The sequence below is a fragment of the Ranitomeya variabilis genome, chromosome 1 (assembly GCF_051348905.1).
Source record: "Ranitomeya variabilis isolate aRanVar5 chromosome 1, aRanVar5.hap1, whole genome shotgun sequence".
Classification (NCBI taxonomy): domain Eukaryota; kingdom Metazoa; phylum Chordata; class Amphibia; order Anura; family Dendrobatidae; genus Ranitomeya; species Ranitomeya variabilis.
Window position 1 is genome coordinate 747,752,076 of NC_135232.1, and position 12,195 is coordinate 747,764,270.

At 46.2% G+C, this 12,195-nt stretch overlaps 1 protein-coding gene across 6 annotated transcripts in view; it reads right to left on the reverse strand.

Annotated features, from left to right (window-relative positions):
* GNG2 (G protein subunit gamma 2) overlaps positions 1-12,195 on the reverse strand; it is a 227,317-nt gene that overhangs the window by 65,158 nt on the left and 149,964 nt on the right. For 3 of the 6 annotated variants that reach the window (XM_077270107.1, XM_077270115.1, XM_077270125.1), the window contains exon 3: positions 3,711-3,769. The exons of the other annotated variants lie outside the window; for them this stretch is intronic. The gene's annotated coding sequence lies outside the window, so the exon portion shown is untranslated. The remainder of the gene's footprint in view (positions 1-3,710; positions 3,770-12,195) is intronic. 6 annotated transcript variants of the gene reach the window in all.

Genomic DNA, 12,195 nt, shown 5'->3' on the forward strand with positions numbered 1-12,195 from the left:
CTCCAGCACCATCATCATTGCCTCCAGCACCATCATCATTGCCCCCACCACCATCATCATCATTGCCTCCAGCACCATCATCATCATTGCCCCCACCACCATCATCATCATTGCTTCCCCCACCACCATCATCATCATCATTGCCCCCACCACCATCATCATTGCCCCCACCACCATCATCATTGCCTCCAGCACCATCATCATTGCCCCACCACCATCATCATTGCCTCCAGCACATCATCATTGCCTCCAGCACCATCATCATTGCCCCTACCACCATCATCATTGCCTCCAGCACCATCATTATCATTGCCTCCCCCACACACACACAGCTGCACACACGGAGGCAGGGAGAGACACACACAGACACACACACGCAGGCACACACACAGCCACACACACAGACACACACACGCACACACAGACACACACACAGCCACACACACGCAGGCACACACACAGCAACCACTCACCTCTCCGCGTTCCAAGCAGCCGCAGCACATCCCGGCAACTTTCTCTCTGAAACAGCCACGCTGAATGATGACGTCATCAGCCAGGGAGTCAACAGAGTCAGGAGCTGGATGCAAGGCAGAATACTCTAGCACAGACTGAAGGCTGGGGTGGAGTTTTATAGCAGGAAAACACAGTGCACATGAGACCAAAGACGCCATCTTGGAAAAGGGCAGTAATGCACAAAAGGTAAAAAATGTTCAGAGTCCTGACAGGAGGAGAGGGCAATGATGGGGCAGAAGGCAATGATTGGGTTGACAGAGAGGGCAATGATGAGGGTGATGGGGCAGAAGGCAATGATTGGGTTGATGGAGCAGGCAATGAAAGGGTTGGTGGGGGAGGAGGAAATGATGGAGGTAGTGGGGAGAAAGCAATAATGGAGGTGGTGAAGAAGGCAATCATGGGGGTGGGGGAGAGGGCAATAATGGGATGGGGGTGTGGGGGATTGGGATGAGAGGAAAGGGGATTTATAATGGATTTAGGAATGGGGAGGTGGAGGAAGACGTTATTATCCATTATTATGTCTAACACAGTCCCTTAGTATATAGTGTACTCACTTATGTATAGCACATTCCCTTAGTGTATATAAAGATAAGTCACCCCGCGGGCTAGGGGTACTCGGTACCGGGTCCTACTGCTTCACAGGGGGGATGTCACGGTGGCTGCGACCCGGTCCATGGCCCAGGGCGCCCATGTAAAAGGGATAGGTCTTTAAAGGGATAGAGTTTATGTTCATGACGCCACCTGTGGTATTCGGTCAGGGTGACCGACGCTGCTTTAAGGGGTCCGCTGGGGTGATGTTATGGCAGCTAGATGGTATACCTTCCCACAGGTGAAGTATGTCCCCAGGGCTTCCCAGTGTGTAGATGGTGGTATGGTGAGAGGCGCAGAGAAGAACGAGGACACAAGGTTGTAGTCTCTTTACCTTTGTCAAACTGTCACGTTCACGCTCTGACTGGTAGGCGTGAGCTCCGGGGGTTTGTGGCCCCACTGTGCCACGAACCAGACGACCCTGGAATGGGCGTGACTATGACAGCTGCCTTGGTCTTCACTGGAGCCTCTGATGGTGAGGTCAGGCTTGTGCGGCAGCCAGCTGCCAGGTGCTACTTCAAGGTGGTGTCTGGCTGTGGCTGCTGATCCCATTTGGGAAACTGGAACACCAGGATTGGTGTGGGCATCAGGCAGGACTAGCAGATGAGCACGGATTAAACTCAGACGAGTAGGCTGGCACGGCTGAGACACAGTTGGCAGAGACACAGGACTGGCAGGAACAGCAGAGACACAGGGCTGGCAGGCACGGCAGAGACACAGGGCTGGCAGGCACGTCAGAGACACAGGGCTGGCAGGCACGGCAGAGACACAGGGCTGGCAGGAACGGCAGAGACACAGGGTTGGCAGGCACGGCAGAGACACAGGGCTGGCCGGCACGGCAGAGACACAGGGCTGGCAGGCACAGCAGAGACACAGGGCTGGCAGGCACAGCAGAGACACAGGGCTGGCAGGTACGGCAGAGACACAGAGCTGGCAGGTACGGCAGAGACACAGGGCTGGCAGGTATGGCAGAGACACAGGGCAAGTTGGTGTGGTGTATGAAGGAACAGGTAGGGACCTGTTCACACAGGAGGTGCAGGTAAGGAAACAAGCAGGAAGGAATGAAGTATGAAGGAACAGGTTGGGACCTGTTCACACAGGAGATGCATGTATGGAAACAAGCCAGAAGGAAAAGAGTATGAAGGAACAGGTTGGGACCTGTTCACACAGGAAGAGAACCGCAAGGCTGTGGATAGGAGCGGTAGAGCAGCAAGAGATAGCGCAGCAACAGAAGCTAAGCAGAGCGGAACCGCAAGGAATGCGGAGAGGAGCTGCAGCAAGAGATTCTGCAGCAGCAAGAGCCCAGCGAAACCGCAAGGTATGCGGACAGGAGCTGCAGCAAGAGGTTCTGCAGCAGCAAGAGCGGAGCAAAGTAGAACGGAGCAGAACCGCAGGAGTGCAGAGCTAAGGCAAAGCAGCAGAGAGACAAGGGTAGAACCACAAAGTGCAGAGCCAGGAGCAGAGTGAAGGCACAGAGTGCAGAGCCAAGAGCAGAGTGAAGGCACAGAGTGCAGTGCCAAGAGCAGAGTGAAGGCAGAGCAGGGAAAGAAACCACAGACAAGGAGACAGAGATAGGACAATGTTCAGACAAGGTAATGGAACAAGACAAGGTACAAGAGCAAAGACACAGGGACCAAGATATTCAGGCTCCTGGAGGGCAGACAAACAAGATACAAGGCAAAGCAAGGAGAACAGCCTTCAGAGAAGGCAAGACACAAAGCAAGGCCTGGCAGCTCAGAAGCAAAACACCACCTGAGTTAACACATTGCACAGGCCCAGTCCACTGGGTGGAGCTGCACTAAATACTGGAGGCCTCTTGGTAATTGGTCAGGAACAGATTAGACAGGTGCACCTGATTCCTATTAGAACCAGAGACTTCAGGCGCCGCCCCCCATGCACACAGCCAGGAAGCATGCAGAGAGTAGAGGCACAGAATATGGGGCTGGCAAGAAACAAAAACCACAACATGACCTGGAGCAGTGGGTAAGATAGTGTGAGAGATGAGAGGCCATGCCGTGATGCCAGCAGAGTTGTTACAACCTTTACTGAAGACTTCAGCATCCACAGTCCAGAGCATCAGATCACAGGGCAGGCAGAGTCCGGCCGGTTTGGAGGCAACTCCAGAGTTCCCTTGTCCAGGTGGAAATCAGTAGCCTTCCCTTGCGCTGCGGTGGTGTAGTCCCTTACTGCCTATGACTTCACATAAGGGCCTCACAGATGTGGGGTTTCGCTCTCTCTGTCCCCCGTATAGGATAGGACAAAACCCATATGACTGGTGACTTGAGCCTGTTTATAGGGTCTCTTAAATAACCCGGCTCTGTGGGTGTCACCGTGTCTCCTGGGTGTATAATAATAAAATAAAAAATTAAAAAATGGGCAAATCTCCCAGAAGGGCTCCTCTAACTTTGCTAATTTTAGTGACACCAAGCCCTGGTGGGCAGAGGCGGAATAAAGGCGGAATGGGGAGAAAGTGAAATTTACCGCAATGGGGGCATTCTTCAGTAAATTAAGAAAAAGTATCCTATAAAGTTATCAAGTATGAGACATGTAGGTCTCAAATAGTAAAAAAAAGTGTATAAAAATAGTAAAAAAAAAAAAGAAGAACTTACCAAAATCGGGGTGGGTGTTCTTCTTACCGTCGCTCTACACCAGCCTCTTCTACTCTCGTCTGTCAATAGAAAAGATGATGGGATAAAATACCTGAAAATCCCATGGGGTTATGACAATACATATCTCTACAGTTATGCCTGATCTCTTACATAAAAGCTGCAGGTAAAATCCTGTAGCCACTAGAGGGAGCTCTAATTGCTAAATTTTGAACTATTCGCGAGATCAATGCATTACAAAGCTGGCTCTTTGATAACAATGGGTGCTGTGTAAGGGCCATCGTTAGGACTAATAGGCATTTGGGCTAATAGTGGCACATCACGCGGCCATTATTGGGCTCATGAGTAAGGGGGGAGCCCGGTGCCAGCGCTGGCTGCGACACCCGCATTGCGCAATCAACTGTATCACCTTCATAGCTATCAATACATTTGAAAGCAATGATGCAGGAGAGAGCTTCAGGAGACACTTCCTCTCCCATAATTGCCTCTCTGTGTTTGACGCAGTGACATGCTTCATCGCGCTCCATGCTGTGTCGGGCAGTGGAGCTGCTGCGGAGGCACACTACAGAGACTGGAGCAGTGGGGTAACGAGGAGAGGTTAGTATGTTGGTTTTTTTTTTTAAATTAGTGAGTACATGGTGGCCATAAATACTGGAGGACTACGGGGCTGGATTATTCTATATGTACTCTATGGGGATGCATTATACTCTGTGAGAGCTGCATTATTCTATATGGGGGCTGCATTATACTATGTGGAGGTTGTATAATAACATATGGTGGCTGCATTATACTCTATCAGGGCTATGGGAGTGCATTATACTATGAATAATTTATGGGGACTGCATTATACTTATAGAGAAGTATGGGGTATGTTATACTGTATGGAGGACTATGGGGAATGCATTATATTATGTGTACTATATAGGGGTTGTATTATACTGTTTGGAGAACTATGGGGAATGCATTATACTATATGAAGGACTATGGGTGCATTATACTATATGGAGGACTATAGGGGGTACATTATACAAATTGGAGGACCATGGGGAGTGTATTATACTATATGGAGAACTATGGGAAATTATTATACTATCTGGAGGACTATGGGGTGCATTATACTGTATGGAGGCCTATGGGGAGTGCATTATACAATATGTAGGACTAGGGAATGTGCATTATAATATATGGAGGACTATGGGGTGTGCATTATACTATATGGAGGATTAAGGGGTGCGCATTATACTATATAGAGGTCTATGGGGTGCATTATACTATATGGAGGACTATGGGGTGCATTATACTATATGGAGGACTATGGGGGTGCATTATACAAATTGAGGACTACGAGGAGAGTATTATACTAAATAGAAGACTATGGGAAATGTTTTATATTATATGGAGTACTATGGGTGCATTATACTGTATGGAGGCCTATGGGGAGTGTATTATACTATCTGGAGAACTATGGAGTGCATTATACTATCTGGAGGACTATGGGGTGCATTATACGTATGGAGGCCTATGGGGAATGCATTATACTATATGGAGGACTATGGGGAGTGCATTATACTATATGGAATCTTATGGGGAGTGCATTATACTAAATGGGGGACTAAGGGGTGCATTATACTGTATGGAGGCTTATGGGGAGTGCATTATACTATATGAAAGATTATGGGTTACATTAGACTATATGAAGGACTATGGAGTGTATATTATACAATATGGTCCAGTCCACAGTCATCAGGAGGTCGCCAGCTGTGTGGTTTCCAGCTTCTGAGTTACTTGTCTGCGGTTTCCAGTAACTTTGCTACCTGTCAGTGGAGGACTTCAAGTGCTTGTCTGTGGTTTCCAGTAACCTTGCATTTTACGTGCCCATGTTCCGTGAGCTCCACCTGGCTGCTGCATCGACAAACATGGCCCAGGTGCCCACCCGGACCTTGGGCTTAGAGGATCCACCCCACTGTGTGAGCCCGATGCATGTAACAACAAGAACTAAGGGTATGTGTCCATGTTCAGGATTGCATCAGGATTTGGTCAGGATTTTACGCAGGTAAAATCTGCACCAAATCTGCACCTGAGGTCACTGGCAGGTCACCTGCGTTTTTCATGCGTTGTTTGACGCGTCGCTGCATTGTAAGGACATGCTGCGCTCTGAAATGTCCGTTTACGCGGGTCTGCCGCATGCGTCTTTTAATGCATAGTGGAGATGGGATTTCATGAAATCCCCTCCACTATGCTGTAACATCTGGACGCTGCGTGTTTGACGCTGTGGCTCTACATAGCGTCAAACACGCAGCGTTTCCTGAATGTGGAAACATACCCTAACTCTACATTTCCCAACATGTATTGACAGCTGCAATGACATGATGGGAGCTGCAGGTATTGTCCGGAGACCCTCCTTCCCCTGCACCACACTGTCAATACCTTTATGGGGATAAAATTGTAAAAGTACTGGCTGTGTATACAAATTAGGACAAAATCCAAAGACCCAGGTTTGTGTTTAGTACAATTTGCTCCTAATTGCAGCCTAGATAGAGGCTGTTTGCAAGTGGCCAAGAGAGCGTATTCTGAAGATAAACACATTACAGAGCGGGGATCTGCGGAATAACACCTGCCAGCTGTGTATTTCTCCATGTTAATGTGGCTATTATAGATCCCAAACACTTCAACGGACATTGACCTATGCAAACGAGCGCCGGCGAAACACCATTGCTTGGTTACAGATGTCACATCAGGGGCAGACTGCATGCCTCTTACTCCAATTAAAATGCTATTAATGCAGTTTCCCGAAGCTTAATTATAAACCATGTAACTAACGTAATACACTCATAAGGGAAATGTTCTCAATACACGGTGGGAAACTGATAGAGGTAGACACAGCAATATATACGGAATAAGTTATATTAAGCGCTATATGTCTCCCACCGTAACCGTGTTCTCCATTCTGCCAATGATCAAAGATTTACTTCCTCCATCATCTTCCAAAACTTTTCTTGTGCTGCACCAGCTCTCTTGAATGCACTACCCCAGAAATCAAGTTAATTCACAACACTGTTGTGAGCATGAACTCAAAGAAATCCTGTAGGCAGACCTCACGCATTTCATAAATCGTGCCTTGATCCAAAAAGTATTTCTCGTACTCCATGCACTTCACATCTGTACAGACACACACAGATTGGGATGGTGACGGCACATGCAAGTTATGAGCACAAACGATGGACAGACTATCAAATGCTCTTTACCTCTTGTCTCTCTTCCTACTTTCTCTTAAATTCCAAGCTCTTACGAGCAGGTACCTCGCTTATAGTGTTTGGATTGTTAAAGTGGTATCATCACGGTAATTAATCATCTCCTTTTCTCGGCATATGTAAGGATTGCTATATCAGTGAAGATCAGAGACCCCCCACTTTTACACAGAAACGGAATCCCATGCACCCACTTGGATACTCCTTCTAAATCAGGGACACAGGACCTCATTCTGGCGATGTGATCAGGTATCCATCAATCCATAAGTTATATCTTCAGTGGATAGTTGATGCGATTTGTTTTGTTAGGTGGCACTGACTCATTTTTTATACATATACCCTTCAAATTGTAAATTGCTCCAGAATATGTTGGTGCCATACAAATAAAGATGATTATTATTGGTCCCTCTGCGGCTGATAATCTAATTTACTGACCTCAAGCTTGCACACTAGGGAGAAGCTCATAGCAAGCCAATTAACTGAGGCATGTTTTTGTCTGAGAGGAGGCTGGAGTATCTGGAGAAAACCTCTGTACAGATGTTACTCTGCCTGCACTGGACCATATTGCGAGGCAAAAAAAGCAAAAAATGACATCCATAAGATAATGGATGCAAGGCTGAAGTGGAATCCTGTCTGTTTTGTTCACTGAGGATTGTCCAGACTGGATGCAATTGTAGCAAACCCTCTGCTGTGACTATTAAGTCTGTGCTGGTTCTCCAGTCTCTGGATATGAATAAGAATAGTCCCTTTAGTGATGGCAAGCAGAGAGCTTAAAAGCTTAACAAATTGCTGAACTTTCAGTTTTGTACTATCTTTCACCAACTTAAAGGGACTTGTCAGGATGATGTTACTACTGAATCTGGTAACTTGGCTGTAAAGTACCTAAAGCAATAATTAAAATGATACCTGTCTTGTAGCAATGCGATGTGCCACCGCTGTGAAATCAAGGATTGAAACTACATGCAAAATACGTCTGGAAGTGCATTTGGGGGCGTGTCTATTTGCTCAAAGTGACACACCCCAAAGCACTTCAATACTAATTGGCTGTCAAGAGCCCTGCTGCAGACTTTCAGCAGGAGTCTGTGCACGTGTTACAGAAGGACAAAGAGGGTAAGAGCGCTGTGGTGAGCTTACCTCCCGGAGCGCAGGACCTGAAGCACGTGACCTCTGGGGGAGTGGATGGAGGCGGGGCCAGATGCCGAGTAGCGGCGGTGACCGGCGAAGCCGGAGAGTAGTCTGAACGAGCCAAGGTCAAGCCAGGAGGTCAATGTAGTGCCAAAAGGGTGAGACGTAAGCGTGGTCGGGACGTAGCAAAAAGGTCGGGGAGCCGAAGATAGCGGTGCAGTACAAACGGGGCAGACAGGAGGGAAGTACCAAGCAGAAGGTCAGAGCCAGAAACAGACAATAAGCACAGAGTCACAAGGCAAAGCACAGGACGAGAAAACAGGCCGAGTCATACACAAGAAAGCAATCGGACTAAACAGTATGCAAGCACACCAGGGGGTCAGACACACAGCCAAGACAGACGTATCACTGACAAGGATCCCTAGATGAAGGCGGGTAAATATAGCCCTCCCCAAACCAAAAGGAGGCTATACAAATTAACCCCAAGAGGACAGGGAAGGAACTCTGTCCACAACCATAACATTGGCATGTGACTTTAAAGCTTGATTTCTGAATGCTAGCAAATCGGATTACTACAAGACAGGTATAATTTTTATTGTTGTTCGAGTACCTATACAGTAAATAATATATTGTAAAATATTTCTGATAGCATCCCTTTAAGTATTCTCAGTAACCACAGTTCAAACCACAAATAATAGAATATTTTTGGGTCACCCCAACCTCTGAATAAACAGCAGTGAAGTATCACAGTTCAAATACTCACATCGCTACATCCTGCATGAGCGCAGCAAAACAACCAGCGCTGCAAAACACAGGAGGCTATAGTTCCAATAGTCCTGAGCTTTGTGCTGTAGCACACAAACAAAATGGGAATAGTGACCCAGGTCACACCAGACCTCATAAAAAAGGAAAAGCGTAATAAAGAAAGATATTGGGAATTGCACATGAGAGAAGTGCAACATTGAGATAAAGTAGTGAGTAACAATCCCATAAATCTGCCAACTTGTGCATTCTGATTGGAGGAAAGCGTCCATCTCTAAACTCGAGAGAAATGACTGAATGAGTTATAAAGATAGCTGTGCTGGGTGGCAACAAGTATTTTTCCAATAGCAGATATAACAGCTAAAACACTTTTCCATCCTGATCAAAAGTACGACTCAAAAAATTTAGATTTTTTTTTTAACTTCAGTATCCACCATTAAGGCCAGTGAAAAACGGCCCCCACAGGCAAAATGTAGTATTACGTGACCCTACATTATGCACATTTTCTATTTAGACAGGAAGAGGACTAGAGCTTTGGTGCCACCTATTGGAAATAAAATGCTAAAAGTCAATTGACCCTTTAACGAGTCTTGCCCATGACATATGATAAAAGCCAAACCACAACCTCAATTTGCAGACACGTGTTTCGGTGTGTTTGCCCCTTCTCAGTGAAAAGCATGAGATCTGATTTTTGCTGAATAAGAGGCCTCTGACTGGGATCTAAGGGGTAACATTTCTCCTTGTGGAGAATGACATGCCTGATATCCCAGTGTAAGGAGACTTTTAAGCCATGCAATGCTCTCTGGGAAATTAAATAAGCAAATTGACTATTCAAATCTAGTGGCACCTACTGGAAGTAACAATCTTAAATGCCCATATCAACCCTTTAACGAGCCTTGCTGTATGACTTGGGATAAAAGCCAAACCAGAATCTCAATTTGCAGACGCGTGTTTCGGTGTGTTTGCCCTCATCAGTGCAAAGCATCAGATCTGATTTGGCTGTAGGAGAGGTCTGTGACTGGAGTCTAAGTAGTAACATCTCTCCTTGTGGAGAGTGACATGCCTGACATTTTATATCCCAGAGGAGCATTGCATGGTCATTAAGTCTCCTTACACATCAGGCACGTCACTTTCCACAAGGAGAGATGTTATGCCTATGACCATATAACAAGTGGTCATCTACCAAATACAAGATCGTATTGGCTCCTCTAGTAATGGTACGCTTACCGGCTCTCTCCTCAAGATAAAAATGGAGCAAGTAAATGCTAAATGCCTATATGCCCTATAGAAAAGTGTAGCATCCATGAAATGTCCCTTAAATACTGATGCATGAGATTTCACATTGCTCCTAGATATGCAAGTACCGAATGTGATCTGAAAGTTGCTGATCTAATTTCTTCTAGATTTCTTTTCCCTACAAAGCTGACTCCTCAGTTTTGTGGCAGGATTGACCTTGTATAATATAAATGTATACCCCCTGCTACAATCAGGACCTTCATCCACCTGGAAGCCTCATATCTTTATGGGCTCCAGATAAGGCAAGCTCATATCCCCAGGATATGCTCTAATTGCTGATAGTCCTGCTATGGCAGATGGGCCCGCTTTTCGGATACTGACTCATTTTCCAATTAAATGTATCTAAGCATTTCCCTCTGGAGCTTTCATGCCCCAATGATTCCTTAAGATGTCTATAAGACACTACAGGACCCTCTCCTGGGTATTTCTTTGTAATTTATTCTCAGAGGTCGCTGTGGAAATTTCGACCAGTTTATTACTTAGGTGATCTTGCCATTTGGTTTAATCCTTTATCCTTCATAGAGTTTAGCTTATAATTATGATAGGTGATAAATGTATAATCGTTGGGGGGCTACCAACGGGACCCCTGCCTAACCTAAAAACGTGAGGTGCTTAAGAGTCCTGTGTGAAGGAGCAGAACTGAGCATGTGCGACCACCACTCCTGTAGACAGTGATCTGAGGAGTGGTAGCACTTACTCACTACCGCTCAATTCACAGAGGGAACCTTCTCGGGATCAGTGGGGATCTCAGTAGACAGAGCCCCAGTGTTCCCACACTAATCATATAAGCTGTGGATTGGGGATAAATGTTGTTTATGGGATGCCCCCTTTAGTTTCTAGCAGTAAATGCTTTTCCATATGTGTTAGATAAAGAGGGCCCTCACTCCAACATTTATTGACACTTCATATGGAGATGTGGGAAAATGATTTTGAGCAGGGCCGGCCCGAGAGATTACGGCGCCCTAGGGGAAACTATTTTGTTGCACCCCTACTACTTTTAACATACCTCCCAACTTTTGAAGATGGGAAAGAGGGACAAAGTTTGCGGCGCGCGAAGCGCGGCGTGGCAAATTTTAGGCCACGCCTCTGATCACACCCATTCATAACTAGCCACACCCATATTCACGTCCCAAATACACCCATTTAGCACTGCTGATCACACTGTTTCATAAAGAATAATTATAAACAAAAAATATGGCCACACAGTGCTCCATACTGTATAATGGCCACACATGATGCTCCATACTGTGTAATGGCCACACATGATGCTCCATACTGTATAATGGCCACACATGATGCTCCATACTGTATAATGACCACACATGATGCTCCATACTGTATATTGGCTGCACATGATACTTCGTACCGTATAATGGCCACACATAGCTACTCCTACACACGCGGCTGCGCTCCATACACATGCGCTCCACTCCATCCACCTCGTACACAGGCGGCTCCGCTCCATACACCTCGTACACATTTAGCTCTGCTCCGTACACCTCATACACACAGCTCCGCTCCGTACATCTCGTACACACACGGCTCCGCTCCATACACCTCATACACATTCAGCTCCGTTCCATACACCTTTTGCCTTTTGAAAAGATTTTTAATAATTTTTTCTATTTTTTCTCTGGCGCCCTCTTAGGGTCGGCGCCCTAGGCGGCCGCCTAGTTCGCCTATATGTTCGGGCCAGCCCTGATTTTGAGGGATGCCCTTATACTGGAACCCCTCAATAACTGGAAAAATAAAATACAGTTGAAGCATCATCATAGCTGGACATTTACTTCACTGCTTCTTTTTTTCTTGTTTTTTAGAGTGTGGGTGCAACAAATGGAGTTTGGGATATTCTAAAATCTGGAAAGGTCCGGGACCTCTTGAACTTTATTGCAAGAGGTCATTTCTCTTTTCAGCATTATTGAAAGATTCTATTTCATATACCTTAATTTTTCTCGCTGAGTATTTTATGATTTGATGATCTCAGCGCAGAGAAATCAAGCTTTGAAGCGACAAGCAAATTACCCAGGACTCAGATACATAAACACGCCACCAGGCAC